The 25,067-nt window shown below is 42.1% G+C and overlaps 1 protein-coding gene across 14 annotated transcripts in view; it reads right to left on the bottom strand.

Moving 5' to 3' along the window:
• CPEB3 (cytoplasmic polyadenylation element binding protein 3) overlaps window positions 1-25,067 on the bottom strand; it is a 242,765-nt gene that overhangs the window by 193,466 nt on the left and 24,232 nt on the right. The window contains exon 1 of one of the 14 annotated variants that reach the window (XM_063781982.1): window positions 365-591. The exons of 11 other annotated variants lie outside the window; for them this stretch is intronic. The gene's annotated coding sequence lies outside the window, so the exon portion shown is untranslated. Of the gene's footprint in view, window positions 1-364; window positions 592-25,067 lie in introns of those variants that run through there. 2 more of the 14 variants (XM_063781986.1, XM_063781981.1) reach the window with 2 other exon arrangements.

The following is a 25,067-nucleotide window of genomic DNA, read 5'->3' on the forward strand; positions in this document are numbered from 1 at the left end:
ACCCATTTCTCTTCTCAACACTCCTTAAAAATATAAATTTTGCTTTCTGCATAAATTCACTCTGTCAAGGTCAAGACCCACCTTTAATAAATAAGACCTTTTCAAACAAAAGGTAAGCAATAGATTAACATAAAATTTGCAAAGGTAGTATTCAACGTCTCTCAGCAACTGCCTGTATAGTTTGTTTTGTGTTCTTGGGGTTGTTTTTTGTTTTTTTGGGGTTTTTTTTGTTGTGTTTTTGTTTTTGCTTATTTACAGCAAAGTGAGAAATAGATACCTCCTTCCCCTCCCCCACCACACACAATAGATATTCTTTTACATGCAATAACCCAATTTCAAGTAACAAAATCTTAGTAGCAGTTACCTTTGAGTGTCCAGTTTTTAAGAATCGATAAAATTTAAAAGTATACAGTATTTATTTTCTTCTTTCAGGTTGATTATGTGACCGCTCTGGCAAAAGCACTTTGACAACTGTAAGATGAGAGGGCATGCGCACACAAGGAACTGTGGGGGCTGAAGTCCTTCACAAGGTACTCAGTCTGACTTCAGCACGTTCAGCCGGGAAAGGAGGAAGTCTCACAAATACAGATTCTGAGGGGAAAAGGTTGTGTCCTGATTACATTATATCCTCCTAACCAATCTAAATCACGAGTTGTTGAAATAAAAGGGAAAAAAATAAACCGGTTTGTCAACTTGCCATAGGAAGCCAGGATAAAGGGAAACTGAATTGTAGTATTCAGAATAAATAAACCAAGCAGAGCTACCTTAAATGGTTAGAATGGTAATGACTGGGTAGCCAGCAACAGGAATCCTACTAGAAAGAGACTGGGGTGGAGAGGAATAGGCAAGGGAGGGTGAACTACTGGAGAATGTTAGATACTTAAAATCTGACCATACTTAAACACTTAAATAATTTTTTAAATTTTTCAGCAGAGATGGCATAAAAGAATCACTTTTAATTTAGAATAAAAAACACCTTAATGTTAAATGTGATGTCAACCTTGGAGGGTCAGGTAAAAATAGATTTTAGTCATAAATTTTTGACATCCACCAGATTTCTTGTATTTTAGTTTTCAATGCAGGAACAAATCACTTATTTTAAGATTGTACCTGATAAGCTCTGAACCAACTCACCTCCTTATTTTTACTTGTCAAAATAAAAGTTCACCTTGCATTATTCATACAAAGGATTACTCAAATAAAATTCAACTCTCATACTAAAATAATATTTGGTGAAATATTTAAAAACAATTGTATATGTTGCCGGGCAGGGTGGCTCATGCCTGTAATCCCAGCGCTTTGGGAGGCCGAGGAGGGCGGATCACCTGAGGTCAGGAGTTCGAGACCAGCCTGGCCCACATGGTGAAACCCCATCTCTACTAAAAATACAAAAATTAGCTGAGCATGGTGGCAGGAGCCTGTAATCCCAGCTACTCGGGAGGCTGAGGCAGGAGAATCGCTTGAACCTGGGAGGTAGAGGTTGCAGTGAGCTGAGATCAGGCCACTGCACTCCAGCCTGGGTGACAGAGTAAGACCCTGTCTCAAAAAAAAAACTAATAATAATAACAATTGTACATGTTTAGTGTTACATTGCATAAGACAATGACTTCTTTCTTTAAGACAAACAGTAGATACAGTTTTCTTTTTTTTTGAGATGGAGTCTCTCTCTGTTGCCTAGGCTGGAGTACAGTGGTGCGATCTCAGCTCATTGCAACCTCTGCCTCCTGGGTTCAAGCGATTCTCCTGCCTCAGCCTCCCAAGTAGCTGGGACTACAGGCGCATGCCACCACGCCCAGCTCATTTTTTGTATTTTTAGTAGAAAAGGGTTTTCACTGTGTTAGCCAGGATGGTCTCGATCTCCTGACCTCGTGATCCGCCCGCCTCTGCCTCCCAAAGTACTGGGATTACAGGCATGAGCCACCGCACCTGGCCAAGTTTCTATTAAAAACTGTTTTTTGGTATGGTTTTTCCTATTTTAACCTCATGATTCCAAGGCTGGAATCTCACAACATATTAAAATCAATTGCTATTATCTATAGCTTCTGAAAGCAATAGTTCAAGAACCGGTTTGTTCACGTAGGCAGAAGATATTTCTTGTGGGATTTGGTTCAGTGCCACTCACCCAAGGGGTTAGCAATAAATGTCAGTTGATGACTATGCTGATTGAACTTGTAACTGAAAATGTCATCATTTAAAATTGTCTTAATTTTCTATTTCCCTTCTTCACCAATCAGAACTGAAGTATTACCAGAAACCACTGATTTGCAGCATATTGTAATCTTTGTTTCTAGTTATTTCTTAAAACAAACAAAAACCTAAGAAAAGAGTCTTTTTTTTTTTTTTTTTTTTTTGAGACTGAGTCTCGCTCTGTCACCCAGGCTGGAGTGCAGTGGTGTGATCTCGTCTCACTGCAACCTCCACCTCCCAGGTTCAAGTGATTCTCCTACCTCAGCCTCTTGAGTAGCTGGGATTACAGGCGCATGCCACCAATTCCCAGCTAATTTTTGTATTTTTAGTAGAGAAAAGGTTTCACAACAGTGGTCAGGCTGGTCTCAAACTCCTGACCTCGTGATCTGCCCACCTCGGCCTCCCAAAGTGATGGGATTACAGACATGAGCCACCGTGCCTGGCCAAGAATCTATTTTTTGACCCCCTAAGATTCTAGCCTAAGTCTGCAAGAAAAGAATCATTTTGAATGAATCCACCAAAAGATCTACGTAAAACAACTAAATGTTTACTTATTCCTACTGTAATGGGACCTTAGCTTATATTTCCCATTTTTTCTCTTCCTCTAGCCTCCTAAAGAAAGCTCCACTTTTGCCAAGGTGCTGTGGTCACTATTTGGATTCCAAAATTTGCAAGGATCAACCCAAGGTTAATGTTATTCCTGAAGACTTTGCTAACCTACCAAACTTTTGCCACATTTTCAAGTATTCTAACTAAAATAAAATAGCCGGGCACGGTGGCTCATGCCTGTAATCCCAGCATTTTGGGAGGCCGAGGCGGCTGGATCACCTGAGTTCAGGAGTTTGAAACCAGCCTGACCAACACGGTGAAACCCCGTCTCTACTGAAACTATAAAAAATTAGCCAGATGTGGTGGCAGGCGCCTGTAATCCCATCTACTCGGGAGGCTGAGGCAGGAGAATCACTAGAACCTGGGAGGTGGGGGTTGCAGTGAGCCAAGACCGCACCATTGCACTCCAGCCTGGGAGACAGGGCAAGACTCCATCTCAAAAATAAACAAAATAGGCCAGGCGCGGTGGCTCAAGCCTGTAATCCCAGCACTTTGGGAGGCCAAGGCAGGCGGATCACGAGGTCAGCAGATCAAGACCATCCTGGCTAACACGGTGAAACCCCGTCTCTACTAAAAATACAAAAAATTAGTCGGGCATGGTGCAGGCGCCTGTAGTCCCGGCTACTCGGGAGGCTGAGGCAGGAGAATGGCGTGAACCCGGGAGGCGGAGCTTGCAGTGAGCCAAGATCGCGCCACTGCACTCCAGCCTGGGAGACAGAGCGAGACTCCATCTCAAAAACAAAAAAATAAAATAAAATAAAAATACCCTTCATAATGTCCTTATAGCTTTAAGAAATGGATTTTCAAGTACTCTAAAGTAAAATAATCCTTCATAACATCCTTACAGCTTTAAGAAATAGATTTTTTAAATTATTTGAAATTAGGATGTCAACTTTTTTTTTTTTTTGAGACGGAGTCTCACTCTGTTGCCCAGGCTGGAGTGCAGTGGCACAATCTCGGGCTCACTGCAACCTCCGCCTCCTGGGTCCAAGCGATTCTCCTGCCTCAGCCTCCCAAGTAGCTGGGGTTTCAGGCACCCACCACCACGCCCAGCTAATTTTTTGTATTTTTAGTAGAGACGGGGTTTCACCGTGTTAGCCAGGAGTGTCTTGATCTCCTTACCTCATGATCCACCTGCCTCGGCCTCCCAAAGTGCTGGGATTACAGGCATAAGCCACCACGCCCGGCCTAGGATGTCAACTTTTAATCAGTAACATAGAAATTTTTAAGTTATTCCTTTCAAAGTTATGACTTGAAATGGTTTCTCTGGGCATTTGTTAATCCACCTGACTCCAAGTGCAGGTCTATTAATATGCACAATGGACAAAAATAAACTTTGGCTCTAACCCTTGTTAAACCATAATTAACACTGCCCATACTTAATGGTACTGTATTGTATTGAAAAACACACTAATCTCTGCTTTTTTTCCCCTAAAATGAGCCTCAAATCTAAAAAGAAAATGACTCGAACATAAGCACCAAGGTATAAATACAGACGAAGAAAAGAAAAATTATCAGAGAACCCTCAACAAGAACAAAGCCCTTCTCTACTGAAATGTTGTTTTTTTACTTAACCATAAAAGAGGTACCTTCTTTATTTTTTTATTGTTTTTTCTGAGACAGAGTCTTGCTGTGTCACCCAAGCTGGAGTGCAGTGGCACGACCTCAGCTAACTGCAACCTCCACCTCCCAGGTTCAAGCAATTCTCCTGCCTCAGCATCTTGAGTAGTTGGGACTACAGGCACGCACCACCAAGCCTAATTATTTTATTTTATTTTATTTTATTTTATTTTATTTTATTTTATTTTATTTTATTATTTGTTTTGAGATGGAGTTTCACTCTTGTTGCCCAGGCTGGAGTGCAGTGGTGCGATCTCAGCTCACCATGACCTTTGCCTCCCCAGGTCAAGCGATTCTCCTGCCTCAGCCTCCCGAGTAGCTGGGATTACAGGCATGTGCCACCATGCCCAGCTAATTTTGTATTTTTAGTAGAGATGGGGTTTCTCCGTGTTGGTCAGGCTGGTGTCGAGCTCCCGACCTCAGGTGATCCACCCACCATGGCCTCCCAAAGTTCTGGGATTACAGGCTAATTTTTATATTTTAAGTAGAGACGGGGTTTCACCTTGTTCACCAGGCTGGTCTCGAACTCTTGACCTCAAGAGATCCGCCTGCCTCAGCTTCCCAAAGGCTGGGATTACAGGTGTGAGCCAACGCACCTAGCCAAAAAAGAGGCACTTTCTGAAATTTTATCTTGAGATCACAGAACTTCACCTTAAACCACTGCCCCCCATCCTTTGTTTTGTTTTTGTTTTTGTTTTTCTTTGAGACAGAGTCTTGCTCTGTCATCTAGGCTGGAGTGCAGTGGTGTGATCTTGGCTCACTGCAACCTCTGCCTCACAGCATAAACCCCTTTCGAGTAGCCATTAAAGGCTATAAAAATACTTCACAGAATTAACTCACTGAGATACATAGTTATTCCTCGGTATCTTGTGGGCTTAGTTCCAAACCCCCTACCCCACCAAATATCAAAATCCATGGATGCTCAAGTAAGTTCCTTATGTAAAATGGCATAGTATTTGCATACAACCTATGCACATCCTCCTGTATACTTTAAATCATCTCTAGGTTACTTATAATACCTAATACAATGTAAGTGTTATGTAAATAGTTGTTATACTATATTGTTTAGGGAATAATGACAAAAAAAAGTTTGTAAGTGTTCAGTACAAATGCAAGCATTCACTTTTTTTTCCAAATATTTTTGATCTGCGGTTGGTTGAATCAAAGAATATGTGGATATGGAACCCACAGATAAGAAAGGACAACTGCACATGGGTCAAATACATCATTTTGAGCTTCCTTCCTTCTTTTCCTTCCCTACTTACATCCCTAGCACAATGCTTATATGTCCTGGGTAGTTGGTAGGTGCACTATACATGCTTGCTAAATATACGGATAAATGGATGGATGAATAAAGCATAGTTTTTCTATTACTTAAAACAGCCAGGCTCAAGTTAAGTATTAAATTCATTTAGAAGAGCAATTAATATTCCCTTAGCTGCAAGGATGGGAAGGGGAGTGGTATAAAATAGAAAACCATTTTGGCTTTTATGATGTTCAGTAGTATGTAGACTATTTGATTACCATCATGAAGTAACAGACACACACCCCGCCCTTCCACAGAAATTGTTTCTCCAAGATTATAATAGACGCCCTGAGCTAAGTCCAATGGATGTTTGTCAGTCTATCTTGCTTGACCTTGCAGCAACATTGACATAACTGACCACTCTTTCTGGATATACAGTCATGCATAGCATTAACAATATTCCAGTCAAACCACATACACAATGATGGTCCCAAAGATTATAATGAAGCTGAAAAATTCCAATCACCTCCTCACTTTGTAGCTGTCAATGTCATACTGCAAAAGCATCACTCACGTATTTGTTGTGATACTGGTGTAAACAAAGCCACTGTGCTGCCAGTTTTATAAAATTATAGCACATAAGGCCGGGCATGGTGGCTCATGCCTGTAATTCTAGCACTTTGGGAGGCCAAGGCAGGCGGATCACGAGGTCAGGAGATTGAGACCATCCTGGCCAACATGGTGAAACCCCATCTCTACTAAAAACACAAAAAAATTAGCTGGGCATGGTGGCACGTGCCTGTAGTCCCAGCTACTCAGGAGGCTGAGGCAGGAGAATCTCTTGAACCCTGAAGGCAGAGGTTGCAGTGAGCCAAGATCGTGCCACTGCACTCCAGTCTGGTGACAGAGCGAGACTCTGTCTCAAAAAAAAAAAATTATAGCACATACAATTATGTACAGTACAAAATACTTGATAATTATAATAAATTACTGTTGTTGGTTCTTGTATTTACTTTTTATCATTATTTTACAGTGTACTCTTTAGTAGAAAGGTGGTGCATGCCTGTAATCCCAACTACTCGGGAGGTTGAGGCAGGAGAATCACTTGAACTTGGGAAGTGGAGGTTGCAGTGAGCTGAGATCACGCCATTGCACTCCAGCCTGGGCAACAGAGTGAGACTCTCAAAAATAAAAATAAAAAATAAAAAAGTAAAAAAAAATTAGAAATTTTAAAAGTTGAAAAAAGTTTATAGAATAAGGGTATAAAAAATATTTTTGGGCCAGGAGCGGTGGCTCATGCCTGTATTCCCAGCACTTTGGGAGGCCGAAGCAGGAAGATTACTTGAGGTAAGGAGTTTGAAACCAGCCTTGGTCAACATAGTGAAACCCTGTCTCTACTAAAAATACAAAAAAATAGCTGGGCGTGGTGGCAGGCACCTGTAGTCCCAGCTACTTCAGAGGCTGAGGCAGGAGAACCGCTTGAACTTGGGAGGCGGAGGTTGCAGTGAGCCCAGATCACACCACTGCACTCCAGCCTGGACAACAGAGTGAGACTCCATCTCATATATATATATATATATATATATATATGTTATATAGCTATACAATGTATTTTTATTTTAAGCTGTTATTACAAGTGTCAATTTTTTTTTCTTTTGAGACAGAGTCTTGCTCTGTCGCCCAGGCTAGAGTGCAGTGGCGTGATCTGAGCTCACTGCCAGCTCGGCCTCCTGGGTTCACGCCATTCTCCTGCCTCAGCCTCCCGAGTAGCTGGGACTACAGGCGCACTCCACCACACCCGGCTAATTTTTTGTATTTTTAGTAGTGACGGGGTTTCACCGTGTTAGCCAGGATGGTCTCCATCTCCTGACCTCGTGATCCGCCCACCCTCAGCCTCCCAAAGTGCTGGGATTTACAGGTGTGAGCCACTGCACCCGGCCAATTTTTTTAAAAAAAATTTTTAAGTTTAAAAAGTTAAAATATTGCAATAAGCTAAGGTCAATTTTCTTGGAGGGGGGTCAATTTATTATTGAAGAAAAGTTCTTTTTATAAATTTAGTGTGGCCTAAGTGTACAATGTTTATAAAGTCTACAGTAGTATATAGTAAAATCCTACGCCTTCACATTCATTTACTGCTCACTCACTGACTCACACTAGAACAACTTCCATTCCTGCAAGCTCAATTCATGGTAAGTGCCCTATACATGGGTACCTTTTTTAATATATGTATCTTTTATACCATTTTTTGTTTGTTTGTTTTGAGACAGAGTCTCACTCTGTTGCCCAGGCTGGAGTGCAGTGGCATAATCGCGGCTCACTGCAACCTCCACCTCCCAGGTTCAAGCAATTCTCATGGCTTAGCATCCCAAGTAGCTGGGACTACAGGCGCCTGCCACCACACACACAGTTAATTTTTTTTTGTTGTTGTATCTTTAGTAGAGATGGAGTTTCACTCCCATCTCTTGGGAAACTTTCGTTGCCCAGGCTGGTCTTGAACTCCTGAGCTCAGGCAATCCGCCCACCTCAGCCTCCCAAAGTGCTAGGATTACAGGCATGAGCCACCATGCCCAGCCTATACTGTATTTTTACTGTACCCTTCTGAAGTTTAGATATACAAATACCTACCATTGTGTTACAACTGCCTACAACATTCTGTGGGGTAACATGCTGTACAGGTTTGTAAGCTAGAAGCAAAAGGCTGTACTATACAGCCTATGTGGGTAGTAGGCTCTACCATCTAGGTTTGTGTAAGTACACTTTATGACAACTGACACAACAAAATCACCTAAAGATGCATTTCTCAGAAAGTATCCCCTTTGTTGGTAAGCAACACATGACTGTACCTTCTTCCTTTTTCCTCCTTCCTTCATGCTGTCCTTTCTTAGTTTTCTAACATGTGGGATTGTATGCTCTCTCTCTCTCTCTCTCTCTCTCTCGCTCTCTCTCAGTCTTCTTTGCTAACTGACTTTAAATACTGAGTTCCTCCGGACTTCATCCCAGGCCCTCTTCTCATCCTATATGAGTTGCTTTCCCAACTACAAAGAAAGAACCAAGCTTATCTTATTGACAGTTATATTTGCAACACCTATCACTGTGCCTACCACATAAGAAATAGGAAGTCAGTAAATATTTGTTGACTTAAACTTAAATTTATATACAAACAGCCAAAAATACCAAGGTAATCTAGGTGGCAACAAAAAAACCTAGAGGACTTACACTATCAGATATCAAGACCTGTAGGTGTGGTTATTGGAACAGGATAAGCAAATAAACAGAACAAAATTAAAAAGTCTAGAAATAGGTGGATCTATGTATGATCCCCAGAATTCCAAAAACAGTAACAGTAATGAAAAGACAAAGCAGTAATGAAAAGACAAAGCAGTAATGAAAAGATGGTCTTTTCAATAAAGGGTATTCGAGTCAACTGAATATCCATATGGCAAAAAAGAGACTTTTATACTTACAACACTATATACAAAAATCAATTCCAGATGGATTGTAGGCCTAATTGTAAAATACAAACAAAAAAGCCCTTAAAAGAAAACCTGGGACAATCAACAATTTATTAAACAGGTCCCATCCTGGAAGGGGACACCAACAGAAAGAAAAAAAGGTCGGGTGTGGTGATGGGTGCCTGTAATCCCAGCTACTCGGGAGACTGAGGCATGAGAATAGTTTGAACCCAGGAGGGAGAGGTTGCAGTGAGCCGAGATCACGCCACTGCACTCCAGCCTGGGTGGCACAGCAAGACTCCATCTCGAAAAGAAAAAAAAAAAAAGAAGTCACAAAACCAGTAACCATAAGTAAGACAGTATTCGAATAAAAACTCACAGAATGGGAGAATATATGCTCTCTCTCTCTATATATATTTTTTTTCAACAAAAGACTTGTAACCAGAATATATAAAGGACTCCTACAAATCAATAAGAGTAAATATCCCCCCAAGAATAGGCAAAAGATTTCACCGAAAGATATTCAAATGACCAAAAAGCATATGAAAAGGTGATCTACCTCACTAATCAACAGAAACAAAAAAAGGCAGAATAAAATCAGAATGGCTAAAACTGGAAAAGGCAGACAATACCAAGCATTAGCAAGGATGGGAGCAACCCCTCCTTTTTTTAAGCAACCCATTTTTCAAACAATGCTGGTGAAAGTATAATTCGGTATAACTATACAACCACAATGCAAAATCATTTAGCAGTGTCTATTAAAGCTAAACATTCACAAACCTTATGACCCAGCAATTTAGCCTCTAGCTATACACCCAATAGAAATGCAGACATGTTCACCAAGATATGTTTGAAGCAGCATTATTCATAATAGCCAAACCTGAAAACAACCCAAATATCCATCTGTAATAGAATGGATAAATAAATGTGTGAGGGACTCATATAATGGAATATGATAAGGCAAAGATAATGAATAGATGCCAACTTTTTTTTTTTTTTTTTTTGTAGCTGGGACTACAGGTGCCTGCCACCATGCCTGGCTAATTTTTGTATGTTTTTGTAGAGATGAGGGTTTTGCCGTGTTGCCCAGGCTCATCTCAAATTCCTGAGTTCAAGTGATCCTCCCACCTCGGCCTCCCAAAGTGCTGAGATTACATGTGTGAGCCACTGTGCCTGGCCTGACTCCAACTGTATAAATAGCATACATAAATTGCATGAATGCAATGCTAAGTGAAATGTCTGATGCAAAAAAGTATATACTATATGCTATATGATTCCACTTAAAGTTCCTTTTTTTTTTGAGACAGGGTCTCGCTCTGTTGCCTAGGCTGGAGTGAAGTGGTGTGATGACAGCTCACTGCAACCTCCAACTTAAAGTTATAATAAAACTAATTTACAGTATTAGAAGTCAAGATAGTAATTGCCTTTACAGGGAAATAATGATTGCTAGGGAACATAAAAGGGGACTTCAGGGATGCTGGTGACATACTTATTCTGTTTGTTGAACTGGGTGTTCACTTTGAAAATTCAGAAAACTAGGCTGGGCACGGTAGCTCACGCCTGTAATCCCAGCACTTTGGGAGGCCGAGGCGGGCGGATCACAAGGTCAAGAGATCAAGACCATCCTGGCCAACATGGTGAAATGCCATCTCTACTAAATATACAAAAATTAGCCAGGTGTGGTGGCACACGCCTGTTGTCCCAGCTACTCGGGAGGCTGAGGCAGGAGAATCACTTGAACCCGAGAGGTGGAGGTTGCAGTGAGCCGAGATCGCACCACCGCACTCCAGCCTGACAACAGAGCAAGACTCTGTCTCAAAACAAAAAAAACAAAAGAAAGAAAAGAAAATTCAGAAAACTAAACACTTATTTTTTGTGTAATTTTCTGTACATGTTATACAGTACTTCCATAAAGTTTACAAAAATACAAATAGAAAAATTAGCCAGGCATGGTGGCATGTGCCTATAGTCCCAGCTACTTGAGAGGCAGAGGTGGAATCATCACCAAAGCCCAGGGAGTTTGAGGCTGCAGTGAGCTGTGATTGTGCCACTGCACTACAGCCTGGGTGACAGTGAGACTCTGCCTCAAAAAAATTTATTTAAGTTTACAAAACACACAATATATTTGTAAAGGTAAAGAGAAAAAAATAGTATGATCTGGCCAAATAGGAGGGGGAGCCTTAGGTCTGTGTCATTTAAGCTAAAGAAATAAACTAGGGGTTCCCTATGTGCCAGGCTGTACTAGAGGCACCAAATGTAAAGATTTGAGTTTGAAAAGACTCAAAATTCTGTGGCCAGGCATGGTAGCTCATGCCTGTAATCCCAGAACTTTGGGAGGCTGAACTAGGAGAATCACTTGAGCCCAAGAGTTTGAGACCACCTTAGGCAATATAGTGAGACCTTATCTCTACAAAAGATTTAAAAATTAGCTGAGCATGGTGATGTGCACCTGTGGTCCCAGGTGCTCAGGAGGCTGAGGTGGGAGGACTGCTTGAGCCCAGGAAGTTGAGGCTGCAGTGAGCCATGATTGTGTCAATGCACCTCAGCCTGGGCAACAGAGTGAGACCCTGCCTTTAAAAAAAAAAAAATGCAAAGTTCCTTGACTTCAAAGAGCTCACAGTGTAAGAAAAGAAATAATAATTTTGGTCAATTATTCAATATTCCCTAGGTAACCTAGAAAGCTTTTAAAAATGTTAAAAGCTAAGGCAATTTACATGCAGGAAGTCCACATCTTCTGAGTGATGATCTGTTAAGTAATTCTAGACATGACTAAGTTTGAGAACAGAATAAGAGAAAAGGGAGCAAAAAGGTAGCCAGGTGAGCTAGATGTGGCTTAGTGGACAATCTGGAGAGCACCTTGGGTTTTTTTATGTTTCTCACTCTCTGTTTGTTAGTCTTGGGTTAATTCGTTTCATTCATTCCATAATTTTATGAAGGGCCTCCTGGCCACAAAGTAGCAATTCCAATTTTACCTCCCTTTTTTATAGACCTTGTCTCTAACATTTTTCTTTTTATACAGACAGAGTCTTGCTCGCTCAGTCACCCAAGCCAGAGTTCAGTGGCATGATCATAGCTCTCACTGTAGCCTTGATCTCCTTGGCTCAAGAGATCCTCCCACCTCAGTCTCCCAAGTACCTAGGACTACCGGCATATACCACCACACCCAGCTAATTTTTCTTTCCTTTTCCCTTTTCCTTATTTTTTTATTTTTTATTTTTATTTTATTTTTTTTTCTGGCGATGGAGTGCTGCCACATCACCCAGGCTAGTTTCAAATGCCTGGCCTCCAGTTATTCTCCCGCCTTGGCCTCGCAAAGTGTTGGGATTACAGGCGTGAGCTGCTGCACCCAGTTCTCTTGTCTGTAACTCCTAAGAGAATACTGAGGCTATTAGGTAGTAATGTCTCCAATTTCCCTACTGCCCACCAACAAGCCCTCCCTTACAAACTTACCTGTATTCCCTTTCATATTCCCTTTCCTCCTTTCTCAGAGGAAGCTGAGTCTCCCTACAAGACCACAATTAATCCCTCCATCTGTGGTCTAGAACCCATTCCTTCTAGTTTCCTTGAGACCTAGCTCATTAGTTTAATTATTCTCAGCTCTCTCATTCCCATTCCTGGCAGGCTATTTGAAAGAAACCTCTAGATCTTAGTTAACTTCCTTACTTCCAGTTAACTCCCCAACTTACTGCAGTCTGGCTTCTGCCTCTACCATTCTACAAAAATTGCTCTTGGTACTGACATTACCAAAGTCACCAATGACCAACTAACACTTTTCAAGTCCTATTTTCTTTGTGCATTCTTCATAAAACACCTCTGATAAGAATTTAAGATGCCTTCCCAAGATTCCAGGCTAGAAGCTAAAAAAGAACCCACATCCTATAACTGCAATTCTTCCAACAAGAAGACACTTGAAGATGGATTTCTCCCAAGAGCTTCTAGATGAGAACTCCACAGGGCCACCATCTTGATTTCAGTCTATTAACACCCTGAGCAAAGAACCTAACCGTGGTGCACCACACTTCTGACCTATGGAACTGTTAGTTAATAAATGTTGTTTTAAGCCATTAAGCTTGTGATGATTTGTTACACAACAGTAGCAAACTAATACAACACTATTCCATTTTCATTTAAGATACTGCTCTCCTGCATCTTTACTTATCTCTTAATGTTTCTTCTCAATCTTCTGCCCCTAAATACAGTCTCCCCCAGGGTTCTCCTAATTCTGCATACTCTCCCTAATCAATGTTATATTCATAAAGTTCACCACTGTTTAGGTCTCCGGATGAAATGTTTTTAAGCTACAGACTGCTTTTAACTATTTCTCTATCAGAAGATCCTATTAGCACCTCTTCTCCCATAAATTTGCTTGTGCATTTATATTTGGTTAACTTATCCTATTTAATGGCACCACCATCAGTGTAGTCACACAAGTTAGGAACCTGGACATGATTCTTCCCCTTTTCCCTGAGAGACAAGTCCAACTGGTTGATAAAACTTATTAATCCTGCCTCCTAAATTTCTGACTGACATCCTATCGTCTCCATTCACAACCAGTATAATACTGTACCTGAACTACAGCAGTGATCTCCTAATGTCTCTCATCTAGTATTCTTCCAAATGTGGCCTCCATACTAAATCCTGAGTAATCATTCGAACATAGTTTTACCATGTTATGCCCCTTCCTAAAACTCTCCAATAACTTTTCCCTTGCCATGAGGATAAAATACAAACCTTTTTTTTTTTTTTTTTTTTTTTTTGAGACAGAGTCTCACTCTGTTGCCCAGCTGGAGTGCGGTGGCGCATCTTGGCTCACTGCAACCTCCGCCTCCTGGGTTCAAGCAATTCTCCTGCCTCAGCCTCCTGAGTAGCTGGGACTACAGGCACGTGCCACCACACCCAGCTAATTTTTGTATTTTTAGTAGATGGGGTTTCACCATGTTGGCCAGGATGGTCTCGATCTCTTGACCTCGTGATCCGCCCACCTCAGCCTCTCAAAGTACTGGGATTACACGCATGAGCCACTGTGCCCAGCCCAAACTTAACTCTTCTACACGTACTCTTCCCAGCCATGCCAACCTAACTCAAATGTCCATTATTTGAAGCTTTCCTTGACCATGTAAGCAGAATTGCTGATTCCTTCCTTTATACAACTTTGTAATACACATATATCTCTATTACAGTATTTATTCTTCATATTTCAGTGTAATTATTTGTTTACACATCTGCCTTTCCTAGAAGACCTCCAGGTTTGGGACTATATTCATCTTTGTAACCCAGGTACTGGGCCTAAAACATAGAGATACTGGATAAAAGTTTGTTTATCAAATCAAAGAACAGATACCTTTTATCCCAATTTGTTGAAATGTAAAGCACTTCTTTAACATTAGACAAAGAGAAGTTCTATGGATTCTATTGCCATAGAATGTGTTCCAAAAACCCTATGCTTAATAATACAAAGTTTAATGTTTATGAAGACATTCCATATTGAAATTCAGTATAATTTACCTTTCTCCTGTTGGAAGATATTTGATTTGTTTCCAAGTTTTCACTATTTTCCAAACTGACTGTTTCCTTAAGCCATATTTCTAAAGAAGAAATTGCTCAATTGGAAGGCATAACATTGATTTTGATACATATTAACAAATTATTTATTTTATTTTTTTTTTAAGTCAGGGCCTCTGTCTCCCAGGTTGGAGTGCAGTGGTACCATCAGAGCTCACTGCAGCCTCAACCTCGCAGGCTCAAGTGATCCTCCTGCCTCAGTCCCCCAAGTAGCTGGGATTACAGGCTTGGGCCACCACACCCAGATAATTTTTTGTATTTTTAGTATAGATAGAGTTTCGCCATGTTGCCCAGGCTGGTTTCAAACTCCTGGGCTCAGGCAATCCTCCTGCCTTGGCCTCCCAAGTGCTGGGATTACAGGCGTGAACCACCTTGCCAACAAATTGCTTTAGAAAGCTTGCAGCAGTGTATACTTCCACTAGAAATTAGCTTCCACATAAAAACAATGTATAAATAGTATAAAAGAACAGAATCCGGTTCCTGATAATGTAATAATGTAGAAAAGGACCTCAACTTTTTTTTTTTTTTTTTTTTTTTGAGATGGAGTTTCACTCTTGTCACCCAGGATGGAGTGCAGTGGCACAATCTCAGCTCACTGCAACCTCTGCCTCCTAGGTTCAAGCGATTCTCCTGCCTCAGCCTCCTGAGTAGCTGGGATCACAGGCGCCCACCACCATGCCCAGCTAATTTTTGTATTTTCGATAGAGATGGGGTTTCACCATGTTGGCCAGGCTGGTCTCACACTCCTGACCTCAGATGATTCGCCCACCTCAGCCTACCAAAGTGCTGGGATTACAAGCGTGAGTTATCGTGCCCGGCCTCTCAACTCTTTCAATATGCCAAATAATATTAAGTCCCTTTTAACATCCTAATATATATATTTTTTTCTTTCTTTTTTTTTTTTTCTGAAACCAAGTCTCACTCTGTCACCCAGGCTGGAGTGCAATGGTGTACCATCTCGGCTCACTGCAACCTCCACCTCCCGGGTTCATGCAATTATCCTGCTTCAGCCTCCTGAGTAGCTGGGATTAAAGGCACCCGCCACCACACCTGGCTAATTTTTGTATTTTTAGTAGAGACGGGATTTTGACATGTTGGCCAGGCTGGTCTTGAACTCCTGACCTCAGGTGATCCACCCTCCTCAGCCTCCCAAAGTGCTGAGATTATAGGCGTGAGCCACCGTGCCTGGCCAACATCCTAATATATTTAATACTTTGTCATTCTTCTTCATCATACCATCATATGATAATGAAATAGTGCAGATAAATTAAATACTTATAGCTGATGTTTATTAGCTGGAGATTCCTTTTCAGATTATGACACAAGTATACATGTGTGCATATTCCATAGGAATAAGAGAAAAAGATGAGTAGCCTTCATCTATGTTCAGTTTCCAGACTTCAATTATATTTTTTGAACTAATATTTATATATATATATATATATATTTCATGTATTTGTGTTCATCTTAGGTCAAAAAATGTTCACTAGATCAGATATTTTTATATAAATTTTTTCTTTTTTAAACAGAGTCTCTTGACTCAGCTTCCTGAGTAGCTGGAACTACAGGCACCCACCACCACACTGAGTAATTTTTTTGTATTTTTAGTAGAGATGGGGTTTTCACCATATTAGCCAGGATGGTCTCGATCTCTTGACCTCATGATTCGCCTGCCTCAGCCTCCCAAAGTGCTGGGATTACAGGCACGAGCCACCACGCCTGGCCCTTTCTTTCTTTCTTTTTTTTCTTTGAGACAGTCTCACTCTGTTGCCCAGGCTGGAATGCAGTGGTGCAATCTCAGCTCACTGCAATCTCCACCTCCCGGGTTCAAGCAATTCTCCTGCCTCAGACTCCTGAGTAGCAGGGATTACAGGTACACGCCATCATGCCTGGCTAATTTTTGTATTTTTAGTAGAGATGGGGTTTCACCCTGTTGGCCAGGCTGGTCTCAAACTCCTGACCTCAGGTGATCCACCCACCTCAGCCTCCCAAAGTACTGGGATTACAGGTATGAGCTGCCACGCCCAGCCATTCTGTCCTTTCTTTAGAGCCCTGCTCAAACCCTACCTCCTAACAATATCATCTATGGCCGGGTGCGGTGGCTCATGCCTGTAATCCCAGCACTTTGGGAAGCCGAGGTGGGCAGATCACCTGAGGTCAGGAGTTCGAGATAAGCCTGACCAACATGGAGAAATCCCATCTCTACTAAAAATACAAAATTAGCCGGGCGTGGTGGCACATGCCTATAATCCCAGCTACTAGGGAGGCTGAGGCAGGAGAATCTCTTGAACCCGGGAGGCGGAAGTTGCAGTGAGCCGAGATCGTGCCACTGTACTCCAGCCTGGGAAACAAGAGCAAAATTCCATCTCAAAAAAAAAAAAAAATCATCTATCTGTACCACATATTTATTGCTTTGCATTTGCATTTCTGTTTACCTCTTCTGGCATATAATTATGTTAATTACCAAACTAGAACTCTAAGCTTCTTGAGGCCAGGCACTGCAACTTATCTTTTTTTCTTTCTCAGAGCCAGTATAATATCTTGCATAGAGCTTAGTAACAATTGCAGCTAACGTTTATGTGGCAAATACTGTGTGCTTGATACAATGCTAGGTACTTCCACACATTAATTCATTTAACCCATACAATAAATCTATGAGGTAAATACTGTTCTTGTCCCTAGTTGCAGATGACAAAACATAAACTTAGGTGACTTACCTGCCCACTGTCACAAAACTCGTGGCAGAACTAGGACCTAATTTCAGTTCTGCTTGACTCTACAGCTGTCTTTTGGCTCCTCACACAAGCAAGTCCTTTTGTCCTACTTGATCCATGAAGACCAGGAGATAGCTTGGACTTCAAAGTTGTGTTAAGAGGGCAAATTGTGGTTCAGCAACTTTTCTTTCTCCCACTGACACAAAGCTTTTATGTAATGACCTTTCCCTGAAAACCAGAGATAAGCTCTAACCAAATAATTCTGAATATCATTGATGGGCAAGACCCAGTCTTACTGCAGGGTATCCTAAAATCATGTCTTCTGGCTGGGCGTGGTGGCTCATGCCTGTAATCCCAGCACTTTGGGAGGCAGAGGCGGGCAGATCACCTGAGGTCAGGAGCTTGAGAACAGCCTGACCAATATGATGAAACCCCATCTCTACTAAAAATACAAAAATTAGCCAGGTGTGGTGGCATGCGCCTGTAATCCCAGCTACTCAGGAGGCTGAGACAGGAGAATCACTTGAACCCAGGAAGCAGAGGTTTCAGTGAGCCGGGACCACACCACTGCACTCCAGCCTGGGCAACAAGAGCAAAACTCCTTCTCAAAAAAAAAAAAAAAATCATTTGTCTTCAAGATAATTTTTTGACTGTTTGTTTTATTCTTCTTCTTTTTGAGGCTGAGTCCTGCTCTGTTGCCCAAGCTGGAGTGCAATAGCGCACCATCTCAGCTCATTCCACCTATTCCACCTCCCGGGCTCAAGCAATTATCCTGCTTCAGCCTCCCGAGTAGCTGGGATTACAGGCGCACACCACCATACCCAGCTAATTTTTGTATTTTTAGTAGAGACGGGGTTTCGCCATGTTGGCCAGGCTGGTCTCGAACTCCTGACCTCAGGTGATCCACCTGCCTCGGCCTCCCAAAGTGCTGGGATTACAGGCGTGAGCCACTGCACCTGGCCAATTGACTGTTTTTAAGATGATTATTCATCAAAAGTACTAATTTTAGTCTTCAGAGATCCAGTGAGCAAGGCTGGTCCAGGCCTGAAGTAATGAAAAAAACCTTTGTTTGCTACAACCTCTGCCTTAACAGCCAGTAGCTAGTAGGTTCTGTACAAGCTGATGAGTCATAGGGATCATCAGGGAAAAAAAAAAAAGGGCAATAGTCAATATGTCTACGCAGGTAGCCCTTGGATTCTAGTATTTGAAACCAAGTAGTATTTGTGTAATATCAGTGTCTTACATTCACAAAGGCATTAGACTTTATCTAACTCCTTCACCTTTATTATCTCACTTGATGTTAACAGCCCTGTGCAGTGAAAGACAGTATAGACAGGATCCTCACATTCATTCACTTCTGCAGACTGTTCAGTGTGCCAGAAGGCTAGCCAAGAAGGCTAGTGAAGACTGAAATTTAGACCATGCTCTTCTCACCAAGCTTATAAACCTTACTGTAAAGCTGCATCTGTCCAAAGGAAGGGGTCCCTTTTTCTGTTTTGTTTTGTTTTGTTTTTTTGAGACACAGTCTCACTTTATGCCCAGGCTGGAGTGCAATGGCGTGATCTCAGCTCACTGCAACCTCTACCTCCTGGGTTCAAGGAATTCTTCTGCCTCAGCCTCCCAAGTAGCTGGGATTACAGGCGCCCACCACAATGTCTGGCAAATTTTTTGTATTTTTAGTAGAGACAAGGTTTCACCATGTTGGTCAGGCTGGTCTCGAACTCCTGACCTCAGGTGATCCACCCACCTCGGCCTCCTAAAGTGGTGGGATTACAGGCATGAGCCACCACACCTAGCCTCTTTTTTCTGAATTTCTACAAAGGGACTATGTGAGCAGGCAACAGCACTTAGGATGACTGTTGGGATCCCCACCTTAAAGATGTGAAAATCCAGGCTCAGAGATGTTACAAGACACAACTAATAAGTGGTGAGTCCAAGATTAGAATTCAAGTCTTCCAATTCATTAGTAAGCAAGCCTTTTCAACTATACTACAAGTCTCCCAATGGTTCAATTTAATATGTGTTATTTCTGTCTTGTCATGTTGCAGACTGGTATCCTCAGCCCCTTGCTCTAACCAACTGAAGCAATATCTATAGGTTTTTGGCATAGCTGTAATCTGAAGTCATATCTGTTCTCTTCTTGAGGAAGCTGAGAAATAGATATATGCACCAAATGTCCTAAGAGAGATACTTTAGATGAATCTACCACTTTTGAAAAAGAAATTAGACCACCTGCCCTAATGCTGCTAACAGATAATGATATCATCACAGTAACAGGGTATCAACATTATATTATGGAGATGATGTGTAAAAAGAACATGGGATATAAAATCTAATTATCTAAATGCAGATACTAGCACTACCACTTACTAGCTGCCTGTCCCTAGGTGATAATAACAACAAATATTTATTGAACTCATATTACTTGTAATGATATGTACTTTATTTACATGAAGAATAATTTCGTACAACTCTAAGAGTTAAGTACCTTCATTATCCCCATTTCACAGATGAGGACTCTGAGGCTAAAGTAACTTGTCCTGGGTTATAATGTTGGCAAGTAGAGAAGCCAGGATTCCAACCCAGGCAATCTAGCTCTAAAACCCATGTTCTTGGCAAGGCAAGGTAGCTCACGCCTATAATCCCAGCACTTTGGGAGGCTGAGGGGGGAGGATTGCTTGAGCCCAGGAGTTCAAGACCAGCCTGGGCAACATACAGAGATCTTGTCTCTTTTTTAAATTTAAAAAAAATAAATAAATAAATAAACAACCCCATGTTCTCAATTTCTCAGTCTTTGTTTCCTCTGGAATAAAATAGAGATAATATTAACAGCTGCCTAAATAATTAGAATCATATAAGTGTGCATTAAAGCATCTTTTTTTTGAGACAGTGTCTTCTTACTCCTGTATCCCAGCGGGGAGCACAGCAGCGTGATTGTGGCTCACTGCAGTCTTGACTCCAAGGCTCAAGAAAAAAAATCCTCCTGCCTCTTTTTTGTTTGTAGAGACGAGGTCTCACTAGGTTGCCCAGGCTGGTCTCAAATTCCTGGGCTCAAGCAGTCCTCCCGCCTCAGCCTCTCAAAGTGCTGGGACTGTAGGCGTGAGCCATAGCACTCGGCCGAAAGCATTTTTTTGTTGTTGTTGGAGACAGTCTCTCACTCCATAGCCCAGGCTAGAATGCAATGGCTCGATCTCGGCTCACTGCAACCTCCGCCTCCCAGGTTCAAGCAATTCTCACGCCTCAGCCCCAGGAGTAGCTGGGATTACAGGCATGCACCACCACACCTGGCAAATTTTTGTATTTTTCGTAGAGATGGGGTTTCGCCATGTTGGCCAGGCCAGTCTCGAACTCCTGGCCTCAAGTGATCCGCCCAACTTGGCCTCCCAAAGTGTTGGGATTATGGGCCTCGTGAGCCACTGTGCCCAGCCCAATAAAGCATTTTTAATAAACCGTAAAGCAGTAAAGGTCAATGTATGAAAGCCAAAGCTAATACTGACATGTGGATGAGATCGTCCAGTGGATGGGATGGTCTAGAATCTACACTTAAGTGTAGATTTTCTTCTCTCCTTCCCACTTAATATCAGGAGTCAAATTAGTTGTGTTAAGCCCATGCTTCTAGAAAAACAATAATCTTGCTATGCAGGTATTTCTTGTCCTACCTCTTCCTATATCCTGTTTCCTGCTTATGGAAGCAAAATATACAGTGGGACATATTCTTACACAGCCACAGGATGTCAATTTTTAAAAAAATATTTTGTAGAGATGGGGTCTTGTTATGTTGCCCAAGCTGGTCTCAAACTCCTGGTCTTAAGGGATCCTCCCTGTTGGTCTCCCAAAGCACAAGAATTACATGCATGAGCCACTGCACCTAGCCACATTTTAAAATTAGTTTTAAAAATTTATGTATTGAGAGAATTTCCTCATCATCTGGTGATGATGTTTATACTAACTAGCATTCCCTGATCATTTAGTCTATGTAGGCATCTAGATAAGAATTTTATATGTCTTATCAGTTAATCCTCATAATAACCCTAAAGGACGGAAGCTATCATTCTTCTCATTTTTCAGATAAGGAAACTTAGAAATAATCAATAATGGCTGGTTGCAGTGACTCACGCCTATAATCCCAGCACTTTGGGATGCCGAGGCAGGCAGATCACCTGAGGTCAGGAGTTCAAGACCAGCCTGGACAACATGGTAAAACCCTGTCTCTACAAAAATATAAAAATTAGCTGGGCATGGTGGTGCATGCCTGCAATCCCAACTACTTGGGAGGCTGAGGTGGGAGAATCACTTGAACCTGGGAGGTGGAGGTTGCAGTAAGCTGAGATCACGCCACTGCACTCCAGCCTGGGGGACAGAGTGAGACTCCATCTCAAAAAAAAAAAAAAGAAAAGAAATGATCAATAATTTACCCAAGGTGACATAACTAGTAGGTGAATAAGCTCAGGTCTACTTTTATTCCAAGGCTTAACTGTTATCCCTCACCAACTGCCACACCCAGGCATAACTAGGAATAACATCAGTGTCTACATTTTCTTTGCATACAATCAGGCCTCTGCCTTCAGGTGTTTCTTCCTTTGGTAATCATGTTTTTTCTCAATCAAAAGTCAGGCTTAGCCTGGCATGGTGGCGCAAGCCTGTAATCTCAGCTACTCAGAAGGCTGAGGCACAAGAATTGCTTGAACCCGGGAGGCAGAGGTTGCAGTGAGCTGAGATCACGCCACTGCACTCCAGCCTGGGTGAGAGTGAGACTCCGTCTCAAAAAAAAAAAAAAAAAAATCGTTTGACTGAAGGAATATAAAAACACAGCTGGATGGCCGGGCACAATGTTTCATACCTGTAATCCCAACACAATGGGAGGCCGAGGCAGGACGACGATCACTGAGACCAGGTTGCACAACATAGACTCTTGTCTATAAAAAAAATTTAAGGTCGGGCATGTGGCTCAATCCTGTAATCCTAGCACTTTGGGAGGCCAAGGTGGGCGGATCACCTGAGGTCAGGAGTTTGAGACCAGCCTGGCCAACATGGTGAAACTCCATCTCCACTAGAAATACAAAAATTAGGTGTGATGGTGTGCGCCTGTGGTCCCAGCTTCTTGGGAGGCTGAGGCAGGAGAAACACTTGAACCCAGGAGGCGGAGGTTGCAGTGAGCCGATCCTGACACTGCACTCCAGCCTGGGCAACACAGCAAGACTCCGCCTCAAAAAAAAAATAAAGTCAAAGCATATGGTCTGAGAATTTGAAATAAATTTCAGAAAAATCCAAGACTTGTGGTTGTTGGGCCTTTTACCTTTCTCCCCAAGACCTAATCACCTAGAACAAGCCCTATTCAGATTGTTCTCAGCTTCTCTTTTGAGACCAAGCCTAGCTCCTCTTAGTGTTGCAGAGTTAAACCCATCTCCCAGGCAGAAGCCTCCACCTAAACTCTTCACCTAAAAGCCTCAGAGCTTCTTAGTGACAGAGACTTCAATTAGTCTTAGCCTTATGAAAAATGTCTCTCCCAAAAGAAAAAGACAGGGCGGGCACGGTGGCTCATGCCTGTAATCCCAGCACTTTGGGAGGCCGAGGCAGGTGGATCACCTGAGGTCAGGAGTTTGAGACCAGCCCGGCCAACATGGTGAAACCCCATCTACTAAAAATAACAAAATTAGCCAGGCGTAGTGGCCTGTAATCCCAGCAACTCGGGAGGCTGAGGCAGGAGAATCGCTTGAACTCAGGAGGCAGAAGGTGTAGTTAGCCAAGATCATGCCATTGCACTCAGCCTGGGCAACAAGAGCAAAACTCCATCTCAAAAAAAAAAAAAGAAAGAAAGAAAAAGATGAAAGGAAAAAATAGTTTTCTTTTTTTTTTTTTTTTTCAAATAGAAACTCTTGCTACGGTTTGAATGTTTGTGTCCTCCAAAACTCATTTTGAAACTTAATCCCCAGCGTGGCAGTGTTGAGAGGTGGAGCCTTGAGGAGGTAACTAGATTATGTGGGCTCTGCCCTCATGAATGGATTAATCCACTCATGGATTAATGGGTTAATGAATTAATGGATTATGATAAAGGTGGGACTGTTGGCTTTACAAGAAGAGGAAGAGAAACCTGAGCTTAGTGCCCTCGACATGTGATGCCCTACACAGCCTTGGGACTCTGCAGTCTCCACCAGCAAGAAGGGCCTCAACAGATGTGGCAGATACAGCACCTCAGCCTTAGACTTCTCAGCCTACATAACTGTAAGAAATAAATTTATTTTCTTTATAAATTACCCACTTTCCAATATTCTGTCATAAGCGACAGAAAACAAACTAAGACAGCCCATAAAGCATTCCTTTGAAACATCCCACTCTAAACAACCCCAGCCTTTCCCAGAAGAGGCAGGAGGAGGAAAAGAGAAGTTTATCTGTTCTCTTAAGGGAAAGGTATTGTTTTGCCTCTCCTTTCTAAAGAGGCTTCTTTCTAAAGTCACTGCAGTTTGCACGGTTGGTCCTCTTATAACAAAAAAGAAAGCACAAGCCCTAAGCTTCATATGCAGAAATCATCTTCAAATTCATTAATTCAATACATTTACTGAGCACCTATTATATGGTGGGCTCCCAACACTTACTATTCCTCTTTCCGTCTACATGCATGATCAAGAGTACTCAAAAGTAGGAAACCAAAAAGACAAGCTTATCCTACAATGGGAAGCGGGAGGGGGAAGGAAAAGGATGGCTACTAAAAACAAAAATTAAAAAAAAATCAGATGGGTATAAGCGCTAGAAAGAACAAAAGGGTGATGTGACTGACAGATCTGGTAGAATATTTAGCTTAGATGGTCATGGCTGGGCACGGTGGCTCGCGCCTGTAATCCCAGCACTTTGGGAGGCTGAGGTGGGCAGATCACCTGAGTTCAGGAGTTCGAGACGAGCCTGGCCAACATGGTGAAACCCCATCTCTACTAAAAATACAAAAATTAGCTGGGCGTGGTGGCAGGCACCTGTAATCCCAGCTACTTGGGAGGCTAAGGCAGGAGAATCACTTGAACCCAGGAGGCGGAGGTTGCAGTGAGCCAAGATTGTGCCATCACACTCCAGCCTGGGGGACAAGAGCAAGACTTCATCTCCAGAAAAAAAAAAAAGCTCATTAAAGGCCTCCTTGACTAGATGAAACGTGAATTAAAAGAAGGAGCCATCCATATGGCTGGTGGTAGAGGATGCAGAGGGAACAACTAATGTGAAAATCCTAATGCAGGAGTAAGGCTTTCAAGCTGGGGTTGGCAAATTTTTTCTGTAGCACCACATAGTAAATATTTTAGGCTTTGTTAAGTCACAGAAAGTCTCTTGTTACATATTCTTCTTGTTCTTGTTGTTTTACAACCCTTTAAAAATATAAAAACCATTCTTAGTTTTGGCAGTATAAAAACAGGTCTCCAGAAAAATTTGACCTCTGCCAAGACTCCTGCTTTAGAGGAACACACAATCTATTGGAGCTAGAGGGTAAGTGGACCAGAAGGAAAGCAATACAAGATGAGGTGTGAAAGGCAGTCAGCAGCCAGATCATAGAGGGGACCTTTTAGACTAAGTTAAGAATTTTTTTAAGTGTGATGGGAATCCCCTGGAGAGTTTTAAGCAGAGCTGTGACATGCTTTAAAAAGGTCACCTTGGCTGTGTGTGAAGAACAGACTGTGGCAGAGTTAAGAGTAGAAACAG

The sequence above is a fragment of the Pan troglodytes genome, chromosome 8 (assembly GCF_028858775.2).
Source record: "Pan troglodytes isolate AG18354 chromosome 8, NHGRI_mPanTro3-v2.0_pri, whole genome shotgun sequence".
In the NCBI taxonomy this organism is placed as follows: domain Eukaryota; kingdom Metazoa; phylum Chordata; class Mammalia; order Primates; family Hominidae; genus Pan; species Pan troglodytes.